Here is a 16,933-nt window from a genome sequence, read left to right as displayed (position 1 = left end):
ATTTTATTACTTGTTCAGTTACGTATGGCAATGGTTGTACTTTATAAATATTTTTTGGAAACTGTGATACTTTATTCAGGATTCTTTGAATTGTTTTTTCTTAATGTTGTATATTAATAATATATACATACATACATAGTAACATCTTTATACATTTTAATTGGTATATTTTAAAACATTTGTATATATTTGTTTTATATTTTATATATATTTGTAATATATTTAGAAAAATATAATTTTTAATAATCAAAATGCAATTATTTGGATTATATATATAAATTTCAAAGAAAACAGTCAAAATTAAATATAAGTCATTAATACAATTTCTATATTTTATATATATATATATATATATATATATATATATATATATATATATATATATACACACATTAGTTTTTAATTGAAATAAAACAAATTTAACTGTATTAATTACAGTTTACTTTATCACACTTATTTATTTATTTATTGTCGTTATTTTTTTATACATTTTGTATGTATCAGATACCTAATGTGAGCACTGGTAAATCTATGTATCTGTCCCAGTTGGGTGTTTTTGTGTGTGTGTGTGTGTGTGTGTGTGTGTGTAGTGTTTTTCAGGCTGTGGCGATCAGGTTGCATCAGACGGCCCTCCAGGCTGTGACGCCCATCACAAGCTTTGAGAAGCGAGCAGAGGGTTCTCCTAACCCAGACCGGTACTAATATTTCATGATGACTAAACATTCATGCGTTTATAGTTTATTCAAATCTTTTAATAGAGCTTTATAAACTATTGTTTAAAGTCCTGTTTTTATTCTCCTCCACAGAGCGAAACCAGGCGGCGTGACCTCTAGAGAGCCTCAGAAACCCCCTGCAGCCCTCGAGCCTGAGGATCTGATCGTCCCAGGAACACCAATCCAGTTTGACATTGTGCTGCCCGCGTCTGAGTTCCTGGACCAGAACCGAGCCGGAGCGAGGTCAGAGGTCAAACACCACCTGGACACATGAAGAGATTATGAGAAACAGTTTGGCCTTTTGTGAAGTGTTTATATGAACGTATCAGTGTGTGTGTTTTACAGTGTGTTTATAGTTTTACTGTCTCTGCTCTGTTATAACGGTTTGTTTTCTGTCAGACGCACAAACCCCTTTGGTGAGACGGAGGATGATGACGGTGATTCAGACACACACGGTGAGACGGCTGAAGTGTGTGTGTGTGTGTGTGTGTGTGGTGTGTGTGATGTTTTCAGGCTTTCGTGGCGATCAGGTTGCATCAGATCTGCCCTCCAGGCTGTGATTTCCCATCACAAGCTTTGAGTAGCTGCAGCAGAGGGTTCTCCTAACTCCCAGACCGGTACTAATATTTCATGATGACTAAACATTCATATGCTTATAGTTTATTCAAATCTTTTTGTAATAGAGCTTTTATAAACTATTGTTTAAAGTCCTGCTTTTTATTCTCCTCCACAGAGCTTAAACCAGGGCGGCGTGACCTCCCAGAGAGCCTCAGGAAACTCCCCCTCTGCAGCTCCTCGGGAGCCTGAGGGATCTGATCGTCCCAGGAAATACCCAATCCAGTTTGACATTGTAAGCTGCTCCGCCTGGAGTTCCTGGACCATGAAACTGAGCCGAAGCTGAGGTTTCGAGGTCAAACACCACCTGGACATGCTGAAGAGATTTATGTGAGAAACAGTTTGGCCTTTTGTGGAAGTAAGTGTTTATATGAACGTATCAGTGTGTGTGTGTGTTTTTACAGTGTGTTTTATAGTTTTACTGTCTCTGTTTCGTTATAACGGCAGGTTTGTTTTCTTCTGTCAGACGCACAAACCCCCTTTGGTGAGACGGAGGATGATGACGGTTTGATTCAGACACACACGTGTGAGACGAGCCTGTTTCAACTCTCGACACACTGGGGAAGTGTTAAATAAATAAAGTACTTACTTTATATATATATATATATAAATATATATATTTATATATATATATATTTATTTATTTATATATATATATATATATATATATATATATATATATATATATATATATATATATATATATATATATATATATATATATATTTTTTTTTTTTTTTTTTGCAGATTATGAAGTAATTTTAATGGATTATGATTGTTTAATGTACTATATGTTTTGATATGTTTTATATAATTTTTACATAGTGAGAGCATGGTCTATATTTAATATTATACGGAGTTATTTACTAATCTTTCTGTCTATTAATTGATACAAGTTTTTAATGACATTTGGTGTAAATATGCTATATTGTTTTGAATATCCTATTTTTTTAAAAAAGTATTAAAAAAACATCTATATATATATATATATAATCAAAATAATATGAGCCTTAAGTAAATAACTTAGCAATAGATTAAGTATTGTAAATATTTTGTGTATACTTTTTATACATTTTCTATATTTAAATCCATATATATAAATTTTGAGAATAATAGAAAGGTAGGTTTTTAAAACCAATATTAGCTAATAAAAAAATGTTATAATTATATCAGTTGTAATATATTATAATAAATGTATAATACTTCTGGTGGGTTTATCACATAAAAAAAAAAAAATATTTATTATGTTACCAACTATTAAATTGCAAGTTATTACTTAGTATATTATATTAAACACGTAATTTAAATATATTCAGGACTTTTTATATATATATTATATATATAATATAATATTATAATATATATATATATATAGTATATATATATATATATATATATATATATATATATTCTATATCTACACACACAACACAAAATATTAAATATGTGGGTGGGATAATATAAATATGTGGTAAGAAAATGTGATTATTACACATTATGTTCTTAAAATAGGAAATATCTTTTTGCAAAAAATATAATTTCTCTTTTTCCTTTTATTTTATGTCAAATATCCCAGATTCGCTCCTGCAGCAGGTGTTCTGGCCGTTGAAGGTTCTTGGGTTACGATGGCCGTTGGGTCGGGTCCACACAAAGGGCAAGTGATCTATGAAGCCATGAGGCAGGTTCTCGCCGCCCTCGCGCAATATTCACAAACATCTTCAAAACCAGCGGAATCCCCCCACCTGATCGGTCAACCAGTACCTGCATCAGGTAGAACTGCTTCTGACCTGGGACTGTTTCACATGTTTAGATGTGTGCAGGATGCTCATGGGAGCTCCAAAATGTTTTTGTGTCTCTCAAACAGATTGATGACAGATCCGCAAGACCAAGTCACCAAAATCAGTGTAGTGCCTGATTTTATTAATAAGACCTCGGGCTACTGAAGCCAATACATTCAGCGATGACATCTCTCTGGATCAACAGCAGAAACATCTTACAGTAGTGTGTGTGTGTGTGTGTGTGTTGTGTCAGGTTCCAGATGAAGGACGTGACCTACAGTTTGACGCCCATCAGGAGGAACCAGGCAGGCCTGATGGGGTCGTTGTTCTGCAGGGGAGCGAACCTGGAGGCGACAGGAGGCGGGAGGATCAGCCCTCCTTCAGATGTGTTCGCGTTTGAGAGCAACACTGAAGAGAGAAGGAGGCAGGTCTGTCTGAAACTCATAAACATTAACGCTATACATCACATATTTAATATCAGAATTACATGCCTGAATTTCTGCTGTTCTCCTCAGATTTGTTATACGATTAAACCGGGGAAGGATGATCTCACTGGCCCCCAAGAAAAGAAGGTAAAACAACACAAACTAATATCTGATGTTCAGAGATTTAAAAATCTGCCATTTTAAACACTATTCACAGCCAATTAATGTTAAGTTTGAATGTGATTGCTCGTTTTTTTTTTTTTTTTTTTTTTTTTCAGAATAAAAAAATATACTCTAAAAAATACATACTTAAAACAAAAAAATACAAAAATATATATAGTCTGTCAAACTAGGGCTGTCAAATCGATTATATATACAAGCGCTATTATTAGATTATGATCTATATATATATATATATATATATATATATACTATATCTATATATATACCATACACATACGAGTACACAAACATATCACGTAAAACACAAAACATTTATTTTGGGATGCGCTTTAACTTGATTGACAGCGGCCTGTTATATACTGTATATATTTGCGTAAAATATTCTGTAAAATATCACTGTGAAAACATAACAACTAACAAAAGATTAACAGAATTATTACCATGGTATTCTTTGAAATACTATATTGACAGACTGTTGAGTCATTTGAAAAATTTTTTAAAAATTAAAAACACCAAGCATTTTATGGTAATTGTATATTGATATTAAATGTTTTACTGTTTATTGTTATCAAAGACTGATAATATTTGATTATAGTAATAAAGCTCTTTAAATCAACAAAAATGGTATCTTATTATGATATATTAGTATAATCCTATTACATGTTAATATTCAAAACTGATACTAATGAAATAATACACATTATTATACTGGTAAGTTTTTTAAAGTATAGTATTGTATTAAATGGTGTTGAGAATATAGTTTAAATAAATTTAATATTAAAAATTGAGAATATATTAGTATTAAAATATAAATAAATATAATAATATTATTGTGAATAGATTAAGAATAGATTAAGACCCTAAATGAACGATGTGTATATATATATATATTTCTAAAACTTGTATTGATTAATTTGGATTGCATTGGATGGAAGCATTGGGTTAAATTTTCCAATGTGTTTATACACATTTTTACAGTTACATTCAAAGGTCATTTCCAATGTGTATATTTTTAGTGGGGGTTTATTGTCCCCTTGTGATTTTCATGACGTGAACCTCAACCCTTGGTCAGGACCCTGAAGCTCTGGCCCAGCTGATGAAGGCCATGCCTCTGACGAACGATGGCAAGTTTTTGCTGCTGGAGAGCGAGACGGGGGCTGCAGTGGAAGCAGCCGGACCGGACGAGCAGGAGTCAGAGGCCTGATCTGAACACAACACACACACACACACACACACACACTCTCATTTCCTGCTGCTGTTCTCTCATCTCTAGACAGACACTAATGAAGGGAAAGACAACAGGTGATCTGTTTAGCACTACCCAGTTTTTTTTAGATGCACCTGATGAAGGATAAAGGCTTGTTGTAATCTTTCAGTTTCAACACATCAGACATGAGTTTACAAGTTAGAGGAATAATTCACCCAAAAATGAACATTTCTACCGTTTCCTCAACAAATGAGAGTTGCTCAAGCAAGGGTACTGCATGACTCCAAATATAGTGCTTGAGTACTATACACTCATTTTATTATATTTTAATGGTACTTTTTGGAGTTCAGCAGTGTAAATTACTGTTTCAGTTTAATTGTGTGGAAAAGAGCAACTCAAGGGTTTTCATTTTTGGGTGTACTGTCACTTTAAGGAAAAAGTCTTTTAATGATTCTATTCGCAATTTGATTGTCATTTAAACTTCATTACCGTTTAAAATTGTTTCCTAATGTCAGAAGTTGTTTTAGCTACAAACTGTTTTTTTTTTTTTTTAAATGATAGTTCATTCTGTTGCTCATGATACAGGAAAGGTTTAGATGTTACACAATACGTTATAAGCAAACACCTCCAATGAAACCTGGAACATTTGAACATTCTTTCTTCCTGTTGCATCTGAAATATTTAAATGCGGATTTTCATTAACATTTACATTCCATAAAGCTCCATTATACTTAATTGTGATGCCGTTTGAAATTATGTCTTGCAAAGCCTGTGTGAATCCCAATTTTTGCATACTAGCAACGATTAGTATGGCAGAATTAGCAAGTTTTAAAATATGCATTCATGAATGCTAATACTACATAAAAAAATATTTTTGTTGTGTTCTCTTTAAAAAAAAAAAAAAAACATCAAAAAAAAAAAGATAAATAATACTTTCCAAAAAAAAAAAAAAACTTAAATAAAAATTCACTCACCATCAGGATATGAGTGTGTTTCTTCATCAGAGCATGCAGCATTGCATCACTTGCTCACCAGTGGGTCCTCTGCAGTGAATGGGTGCCGTCAGAATGAGAGTCCAAACAGATGATAAAGACAATGAAAAAGACAAAGTAACATGAATAAATGTAATCAAATATGTGGACTCATATTTTGGGCAGAGGTGACGGTTTAAAGCTAAAATGTCTTGATGCATTTTTTTTTCTTACAAACATGGAGTTTTTCACTTCACAAGACATTAACTGATGGACTGGAGTGGTGTGGATTACTTGTGGATTATTGTGATGTTTTTATCAGTTGTTTGGGGACTCTCATTCCCCCCCCCCCTGACGCACCCATTCACTGCAGAGGATCCATTGGGGAGCAAGTGATGCAATGCTACATTTCTCCAAATCTGTTCAGATGAAGAGACAAACTCGTATATATCAATTTCTATTTGTGAGTGAACCATTAATTTAAGGTTATTAAGGTAGATGTTAATGCTTACATGCAGATATTTTGATTTAAAAGGATGCAACTTTTCGACTTGCTGCATAAATGTATTTTAGATTTATGTTTTGCGCAGATTGGGATTCAGCAGAATGCAAAACAAAATTCTACTACTTTTCTCTGAATTTTTGGTTTTCATTTTTTCTTTTAAACATGCAATTTAGATTGCTTTTAAAACAGTAACTTAAAACCTCTAGAATATGTTTACTTCCTGTTGTGTGTTTATATTTAATACAGTGAACAGATTAACTCGAATAGGAAATTCGGACATCCTGTAGATGAAAAACAACTGTGTCATATTTGAACATTCATTCCGTGGATAAATGAATAATCTCAGGGTGAGTCTGGCAACAAAATTAAATCATTTTCTATTTTATTTTTTTTATTTTTTTTTGTGCGGAAGGGCTTTTTCTCCTCAGAGCAGATGGATCAGCGCATCCACAGCACTTTATTAAACACTCATTTATATCAATTTATCTGCAAATCGGTTTGTGAACTGAAGGGTTTTAACTCGATGAAATCCAAGTTCCTGGAAGCTGTTTGCTAGTGAATGACGTTGAAACTGTTTACATTTATGTGTGCTGGAAGTGAACATGAGCCTTGCGGTTTGACAAATAAAAATATGCCTCAGTAACCGTCTGAAGTTTAACCTGCGACGAGCTTTAGCATGACGACAAATAAAAATATTCATGAAGGTGTGACTGGTTGTTCAGCACAGCAGTTACTGGTCTATTAGATTCAGTAACATCTGTTCAGAATGGACAACACTTTAATAAAGCTTTGTGACCATTTCTAACTTCCTTTTATGAGTCGTGAAAACGAAATCTGAAAATTAAATAGTTTATTTTACACATCACATAGTTTAGCCTCTGTGGAGAAAAGCATCAGTGCACACATCAGAACAGGAAACGCTGAACAGCATCAATACAGAGCAAAATGGACTGGTGTTTGTCACTGGAAAACAGCTACGGGCAATTGTGATTGTTTGCTTTGGTTATATACACACTGACATGATACTAAAGCAGCAGGTCAGAGGACAAATCAAGAGTCTTTGTAGTAGTTATGGTATTGAGGGGTGCATCCGCAACAGGAATCCTCCAGATGGTGGCTGATACACCTTTATCCACAGTTTGTATCACCACTGCAGAAAAACAAGCATAAATATACAGCCATTCAACATTTATTTTTTAATGGCGTCTTTTGTGAAAAGTTTGATTATTTTACAAAAAACGACCATTGATTCAAATTGTTAAAACAGCCCCATTATGAAACCACTAATTTGAACTAACTATTAAAATATGATGCTTGGATTCAAAATTTACATACGTGTGTGTCCATAGGACCCTTTAGAGGTGTTTTATTACACGTCTTGTGATTGATCAGATACAAGAACATTTATCAAAGAGTTCAAGAACAGATCAAATACTTCAGAAGAGTAGGATATAGACCCTTTAGAGGTGTTTTATTACACGTCTGAACGTCCTGATGGAACATTTGGCTTGCATGAATCTCTGCTCAAGAACAAGCTGTATTAGTGATGACTCTGCTGGCAACAATACAGTATTTATTTAGCCAGGTTTTCCAAAGACTGCACCATCTGGTTAGTTTTACAGCGGCTCCTTGTCTTGCAAACTGTTAAATCTGTAATGTTTTGCACAGATTGCCAGGATTGTGATGTGGTTGGTGGTTTAATTCTCCACAAAAAAATTTAATTGAGATGCTCATTAGTGTGGATTGGCTGAACATGATGAATCTGTAATGTTTTGCACAGATTGCCAGGATTTTCAAGCGAAAGGGTATGAACTTACAGTTAAAGACATGTATATTTTCTAGGAATTATTGCAATTATGCTAATAAATAAAATTAAATAAATGCTAATAAATTAGGTTTTACAGTTTCTTTTTTGAAAATGTAACAATAAAAGAAACACATGAGTAAATATAAAGTATATATTTGTGTTAAAAAAATTTTTTAGTGTGTGTACCTTTCTATCTAAACACTATTTTTAATAACATTAAAAATAAAAGTTTTTGTTTACATAATATATGTATGTTTACTGTGTATATTTATTATGTATAAATACACAAAATAATAAACACATAAATAATATAAAATAAAAAATATTTACATTTAAATATACATAAATAAATATTTTTAATATATAATGTATATTTTTCTTAAATATATTATACATGCCTGTGTTTGTATTTATATATACATAATAAATATATGCAGTATTCATATATATTGATATAATATTTATAATATATATTATTTATAAAATATACAAATATTTTATTTTTATTAAAAAATAAAATATTTTTTTAATGTTAAGAAAAATGTTTCTATAAATTTTTTGTTAATAAAAATTAAAAATATTTATATATTTTAATACTTTATCTTTTCTATATAACTTTCTATATAACTGGATTTCTTTGTATTTTAAATCTACTTGGTACAACAACAAACAAAAAAAAAAGGAAAAATGAAAAATACTGATGTATATAATTGATATCAGGTTGAGGTGACTGTATAGGCACACATCTGTCTGTATCTGGACGGGCAGGTGTGACACTCTTATCTTATCGTTCCCGTCACAGAACTCTGATCATTCAGTGTTTACACCTGTAGAAGCAGCTCACCTTTGAACAGGAAGCGGGAGTAGTATTTGAAGCTGCATTACAACTAAACCATGACAAACAAACCTCCCACTCACGCGACCCCCCACCCCTGAGCGTACCACCTCCCCGCGATAACCTTCACCACCAAACTAAAGAATCAGTGGATGATGTTCATGACGGGGGCAGCTTTCTCCGTCAGCAAACCCCTGAGAGAGTAAAAAAAAAACCCATCCCAGCTTCATATCCCGCTCCAGATATCTGTATAGGCACATCTTGTATTAGGCACAGTGAATGGTGTACATGTTTGTGTATGGTGGAAGGAGTGTCCTCCAAACCTAGATAGATGGCTCCTGTTGAGGTATTCGGCGTGTGTGCGGGTGAATCGCGTCCAGGTCTGTTGGCGCGGCTCAGTTTGTGTGTGAAACTCGCTCCAGGGACACCTGAAGGATCTGGTTAGCGATGTAAGCCCTGACACACGGTCACAAAGTGCTGCATCTCGTGTCTGTAGAGCTGCAGCTGATGGAACTGATAAAACAGACCAGCTACCATACACAATCTCCTATTATAATTATTAGAACAATTCCATATAAAAAAATAAAGGTATCCTAAAACAACCGTTTCATATACAATTAGCAACATTTACAAACGTTATAAGTGTCATTTTGTTGCATAAAGTATTTTCTTTTTTTTCTCTTTTCGATGTATTGAGTTTTATAGTTTTTATATGTTTTATAATATAAATTGTCCACACGGTGACACATGGTCAAGCTAGATACTTATTTTTCCTCAGGGAAGTAATGTTTGCTCCTCTTATAATTTTCCAGCAATATTGTAGCTACTGTGAGAAATGACAAATAAATACACACAGATATAATATTTAAAACAGACTGTAAAGATTGTAAAGATTTGTAAGATTTAATTTTTGATTGTAATATATAGATTAGTATTTTAAAATCATAAAATAAGCAAATTATACATAGTTGATTAATATATTTAAACAATAAACAATTTTTTATAAGATTTTACACAAAATTCATATAAGAAATAATACATAGATACATACAATAATTAGATAAAAAGTTATATATATATATACTACATACATATATACACATAGATATAGATATATATATATATATATATATATTTAAAATAATATATAGATAAAATAATATTTATGTATTAATATATATTTGCAATAGAATTAAGTTATACATAAACCTTATTACTAAAATATACATGTATCATTTTATTATTTATTATGGTTTAATATACTACTGAAAAATTGTATTACTTTGAGAAATTTTAGTGCATGTATGTATATATATAGTACATTTTTTGTATAGTATTTTTAAAAGCTACATAGAATTACCCAAAATATATAAGTGTAATGTTAATAAAAATGTTTTGTGAAAAAAAACACAAAAACCCCAACAAATTAAAAAAATCCCACCAAAAACTCTCACATCAAAACATCATTCTATTATTTTACCACACACGAAGGGCACCTTAAATTTTGTCCTATCTGAATTATATATATCTCTAAATATTAAATTTATAATTCTGCTGCCTCCTGTTTGGAACAAGCTTTACAGCCGATGTAAGCAGTTCCCTGGGTTTTTGGAACAGATCTATACAAAGGCCACTGTGACAGATTTAAAAACAGTACCTTTTTTCATAACCAGCATATGAGAACTGAAGACCAAAATGGACCATGGAAATGTACGTCTCTGTGTGCAGAGTTTCATACATTCACTGAGTGTGCAATGAGGGGCAGAAATCTCACCCGTCCTCTTGAGGTGAAACCAAACGTCTCGGAGGGACCACACCATGTGTTTGAGCTGCAGCAGGAAAGAGAAGAGTCTGTTGTATTTGTTCAGACAGCTGTTCTGTGATGACGATAGTCACCGGCCAGTCCACCTACAGACAGAACGAAGCGAGGATTACGAAAAATATTTGCATCCAGGAGCTGCAAGAACAGAACACAGTGGGGCGTCTCTTGGACCTTGTATCGGAGTCGAGACAGTTCACAGCGAGTCTGGCGCGTGAGGATTGGAAGATCTCAGGGAGATATCGTAGACCGCAAACGTGAAAGTTAGCCAGCCAGCTCGCTAGTCCGCCGTGAACGCTGTTACTGTAAGGCCCCCATTATTGCAGAATGGAGTTTCAACACCAGCGGTGGTCAGCAGACTCACCGGGTCGTCTCTGACCACGTGCCCAGCCAAACACACAACACACAACGATACGCCATTTCACACAGTAGTTTTCTTTATGCATGCATCACATTAGACCTCATTATGCTGCATGGTTAGTTGAGCCGAGATGGCATTCTGAGTTGATCTTTCGAAATGTTTTAATTTTGGTCCATTTTTAATCAGATTTAGTTCGCAAGAAGAAAAATGGTTCAGGACCTTCTCAAAGAGCTGATCGCTGAGAGAGAGAGGCAAACTCTCCCATCCTCCATAAACAGGAATGCCTGGAGTGTCTCAAAGTGCTTTCTCAACACAGCCCAACTCCACAAAGAAATAATCCACCACGGCCTTAATTCACCTAGACCCACGCCGAGAGGAGAGAGAGAGAGAGAGAGAGAGGAGAGGAGGAGTTGGAGAGAGAGAGGATCGGAGAGCGGAGAGAGAGAGAGAGAGACGAGAGAGAGCGAGAGTTTTTTGAGCGAGATCACGGAGAGAAGAGAGACGAGTGACGAGATGAGAGAGAGAGGGAGAGCGAGAGAGAGAGATTCAAATGTACAAATTTTGTTTTGTTGTGACAATATTTTTTTTGTATTAAGAGATTCTCTGTTGTTATAGTTACATTAGGCCGAGATATGGAACTGATTTACATATTCGAGTTTGATTTCGATTGAATTCAAAATTATATTTCAGTTGCAATGTAAACAGGCTTGAGTACATTATAACCCAAATTATCAAATTTATTTTGTATTAACAATTTCTCTGTGTTACAGTTTATCATGTATGCCCTTGGATATTGGAACGATTTAACAATTCAGTTTGGATTTTAGATTTTGCAGTTTGACAATGATATTGATCAGTTTGCAATGTAAATATTTTTTTAAACCATTACAAATTAATAATTTAATTTTATTGTCAAATTCAATTTTTTTGATTTTTAAATATTCTATAGATCTATATCTATAATATATATTTAATTATATAGATATTATTTATATATATAGTTTTTTTTGTTGGTTTTTGTAAACAATAAACTATTTAAATTAATACTATATATTTATGTACAAATTTGTATATTACATAGATAGATATAAAGATAGATATAAATAGTAGACAATACTATTACTTTATAAATATTTTGTATCAGTTAGATTTGTGTTTTTCATTTTAGTTACAGTTTTAGCTACTTTTGTTGTGTTTTTTGTTATTTTACTATTTACACAGCAGATTTTTTGTTTTTCATTTTTTATTTCAGCTTTATTGCATTCTTAAACTAAATGAAATGAGAAATACTATCTTCGCACCTAGGGCTACAATGACGGTTTTTCAATATTTTAAGTTTATATTATTGTACGTACACCAAAAATTGTTTTCATTTTAGTTTCAGTTTTAGTTAACTACAATAACCCCGATTCAGACCAATAACCTGCCCCACAAATTCAAAGAACTGGCTCATAAAAGTCATTTGTTCTTGAATCTTACATATACTTCATCATGCTGGTGGTTTTGCATTGAACCACCTAAGACTTTCTTCATGCCAAAGGTATCCATAAAAATCAAAAAAATCAATGTGTTTATTAAATTTAGGGGTTGGATGAGTTAGAACTAAATGCTGAGATTTTAATTAAGCAAATTTGCATAGTTTTCAAATAAAGAATATGATAAATCAGGAATAATAAATGTACCATTTCTGTGTAATCAGTGGTGTTGTAACTGAGAATGTTTTTCAATGAGAACAGGAAGTGGCATCATCTCGTGCGAGCTGACACCGCAGTGGCGTCCGGTGGACCGGTTTGCAGAGACGGATCTCACAGGAAGGCAATTCGGACCCCAGCGTCAACCTGCATAGTAGCAGCTCAGAGGCCTGGAGACGCAGCCTAGAGCAGGAACAACAACACACAAACCTCTTCGAGTTTCTGACAAAGAAGAAAGCTCTAGTGGTTCATGACGAAAGGCAGAAGGTCCGGTTACTCACGCTCATTCAAGCCATACGAGTCCTGGTTACGCCTCCACTTTGGTCACTGGTAAGGCTAGGACTGACGAAGATAACGATCCTCTGGACTCTGCTTTAGGGGACAATCCCAGTCCCAGAGCCCAGGCAGACAGTCCCTCGTCCAGGGAGAACAGCTCACTAGGGGGCGCTGCTTTACAACATTACAAATACAAACAATATGAAACCATTAACCACAGTGGATCACTTTGTGTATTACCAACAGTACATCAATCAGACCTAATATATATACTGTATATATACACACAAGCCTGTTTTATTAAAGAGAGGTACTACAGGTTTATAGGCTAAGAATGAGACCTTCATGTTTTTTGACAATAATTTCAAACATTTTAATAATGTTTGCGAAGTTATTTTTTAAGTTCTGAAGGTTTTAAAAGCAGCTGAAAATGCTAATATTTATTCTGTTAGCACCTGCTGTTACGTGTTTTTTTGTTTTTTTTTTTTTTTTTAGCAGCAGTCTCACCCCTGGATGGCTAGATTCTCTGCAAAGTCTTCTGATGTTCTGGGTCAGATTTGAGATGGTGGTCTGTCACCGTACAAACTCCCTGGCACCACCCCGCCAACCATGCAGCCCATACCCAGAGCAGAGTCTGACGAATGCCCGTAGGCACCGCTGTAAAGAGAGCTGGGTCGAGTGGTTTCAGTCCCCAAAATAACACCGAACCACACAAAAACCCGATACCCATACCCAAGGTGGACTGTGAGGAATGTCCTATATGCACTGCCAGTGTAACGGAGAAGGTTGAGGATCTACGCCTGAGGACAACACACCCAACTGTCAATGTGGAGTCAGATGTGTGACCGAAAGAGCTGCAGGTAGAGGGGTGAGTGATGGGGCAGCATAGGGCATCACACAACCCACTTGTAAGGGTGCTGTCAGAGGAATGACCATATTTTGCTCACGATAAAGCGTGGCTGAGAGGAGGCAACATCTGATCACAAATTCAAAAACAAGTCACCCACCCTTTATATGGGCGTCAGAAGCGTGGCCATGAATATTTTTGCCGTGTGTGGATGGGATTGGTCACTTCACTACAAAACATTTCACCAGCAACCCTTATATGGGCGTCAGAGGCGTGGCCATGGGATGTTAGGTGTTGTTGGTGAGGGATGGTCACTTCAATAAACATGTTCACCAACCCTTATATGGGCGTCAGAGTCGTGGCCATGGATGTTAGGTGTTGGAACGAGGGTGGTCACCTTCAGAAACATGTTCACCAACCCTTATATGTGCGGTCAGAGGCCGTGCCCATGGATGTTAAGCATTGGACCGAGGAGTGGTCACCTCAGAAACATGGTTCACCAACCCTTATATGGCAACTTTCAGAGGCATGGCACATGGATATTGTGCCATAAGGGATGAGAGTGGTCACCTCAGAAACATGTTCACCAACCCTTATATGGGCATCAGAGGCGTGGCCATGGATTGTTAGGCATAGGAAGAGTGATAACCTTAGAAACATGTTCACCAACCCTTTTATAGGCATCAGAGGTATGGCTTTGGATGTTAGACGTGGGAAGAGGATTGATTACCTTAGAAACATGTTCGCCAACCATTATATGGGCATCAGAGGCGTCGCCATGGATGTTAGGTGTGGCAAGAGGAGTGGTTACCTCTGAAACATGCTCGCCAACACTTATATGGGCATCAGAGGCGAGGCCATGGATGTTAGGTGTGGGGATGGAAGTGGTCACCTCGGAAACATGCTCGCCAACTCTTATATGGGAATCAGAGGCGTGGCCATGGATGTTAGGTGTGGGGATGAAAGTGGTTCACCTCGGAAACATGTTCGCCAACCCTTATGTGCTGGGCATCGAGAGGCGTGGCCATGGGGATGTTAGGTGTGGGGATGGGAGTGGGTCACCTCGGAAACATGGTTTCGCCAACCCTTTATATGGGCTCATCACGAGGCGTGGCCATGGATGTTAGGTGTGGGGATGGAAGTGGTCACCCACAAAAAACACTCGGAAACATGTTCGCCAACCCCTTAGATGGGCAATCAGAGGCGTGGCCATGGGATGTTAGGTGTGTGGGATGGGACGTGGTCACCTCGGGAAACATGTTCGCCAAACCCTTATATAGGGGCATCAGAGGCGTGGCCCATGGATGTTAGGGTGTGGGCGATGGAAGTGGGTCAACCTCGAAACATGTTTCGCCAACCCTTATATGGTGGCATCAGAGGCTTGCCATGGATGTTAGTTTGTGGGGGATGGAAGTTGGTCACCACCTCGGAAACATGATCGCCAACCCTTATATGGGCATCAGAGGCATGGCCCATGGATGTTAGATATGGCAAGAGGGGTGACCTGCTCGGAAACTTTTTGTAAACCTTTAGTATGGGCATTGGAGGAGTGGCCACAGACATCAGAGGAGGATAAAGATGAGATCAGTGCTGGATCAGGATCAATGGCTTGTTATTTCCTCATATCAGAATCGGACTCTGACTCATGGAAGCCTCTGAGAAAGAGACACCGATTGTTCTTGATCTGGCTGAGGAACAGTGAGAGGGCTGGCTGACAAGCTCACAGGACTTGGCTTCCTCTGTTGGCTCCTGGGCGGCTTGCTTTTGGCTCTGAACCTGTGCTGGGCTGCCGAGGGCTCTGTTCCTGTCTCATCTCCAGTCGGTTGTTTTCTGTACACTGGCTATGCTCTCTGCCTCACATGTTCGCTCTTGAATGGTTTGGTGCAGGGGTGTTTGAACTCAGAGCGAACTTTGGTCCCTTGTTCCGCCTCTGAGGCAGTGGAGCCTCCCAACTGCACAGAGCTCTGTGAAGGGGTGTCCATGAACAGCTAGCCTTCGGCTGACCTTCGGGCACCTCTGGTGAACTGACCCCATAGGAAGCTGGACCTTGGATGCCCGTGCATATATATAGGAACGGGGACAGAATCCAGGAATTCGAAACGTTTTCAACCAACAACGCATATGTGGGAGGTCGATGGGTGTGGCTGCTGTGGGTGGGGTTTCTGAGGGGATTGCAGGAGGTCGGATCCAATGTTGTGGAGGGCCTGGGTCATGGCATCCACTATCAGGGACGTATTAGATGCTTCGGGAGGAAGTCAGCTATGTCGATTTCCTCTGATTTAAGAGCTTGAGTTGTTCACCAGTGGCAGGTTGAGCAGAGAGGAGCAAAGGAGTCTGTGAGAGGAGGATCTGCTATTTGCTGTTCTTCGCGTAGATTCTGCTTGCTGCAGAGAGCTGAGGTAAAATAACAACAAATTAAAACAGCATTGGAGTTAGGGTTTGAATTTATTATGCTTATAGAATTGCGGACATTTAAAGAACAGCAAACAGACCCTCAGCGTGTAGTTTGTGCAGGTTGTAGGCATTTGGGATATTCTAGAGGGGGGCCCTCCTGACCTAAAGGAAACTTCTCCAGAATAGCCCTGAACATAAATCATGTTGCAACCTCAGAGATAAGATTTACCCTTATCCATCACTTCAAATCCATCACCGTACTATAACGACGATGTTGGCAAAATTGCACACAATATCCTTGGCTAACTGGCTGGAAGGTACAACTATCAGTCAGTTAAAAAGTTTAAGGCACTCATAAAGGAATGGTTCATAAACTAGAACTGGAAACTTTCATAGAACACAAGTAAGATTTTAGTGTATTATTTCTATAATTAAAATTAAGATATACTGTTATTAAAACATTTTGTAAAAATACTGTAAATAATATCACTATTACATAGCAAAGT

At 36.4% G+C, this 16,933-nt stretch overlaps 1 pseudogene; it reads left to right on the top strand.

Annotated features, from left to right (window-relative positions):
* LOC109050596 overlaps positions 1-3,271 on the top strand; it is a 12,097-nt pseudogene extending 8,826 nt beyond the window's left edge.
* Positions 3,272-16,933: the final 13,662 nt, after the last annotated feature.

The sequence above is a fragment of the Cyprinus carpio genome, chromosome A25, assembly GCF_018340385.1.
Source record: "Cyprinus carpio isolate SPL01 chromosome A25, ASM1834038v1, whole genome shotgun sequence".
NCBI classification, from domain to species: domain Eukaryota; kingdom Metazoa; phylum Chordata; class Actinopteri; order Cypriniformes; family Cyprinidae; genus Cyprinus; species Cyprinus carpio.
Note: the sequence above shows the minus strand (reverse complement) of the source record. Positions and strands in the feature narration are given on the sequence as shown.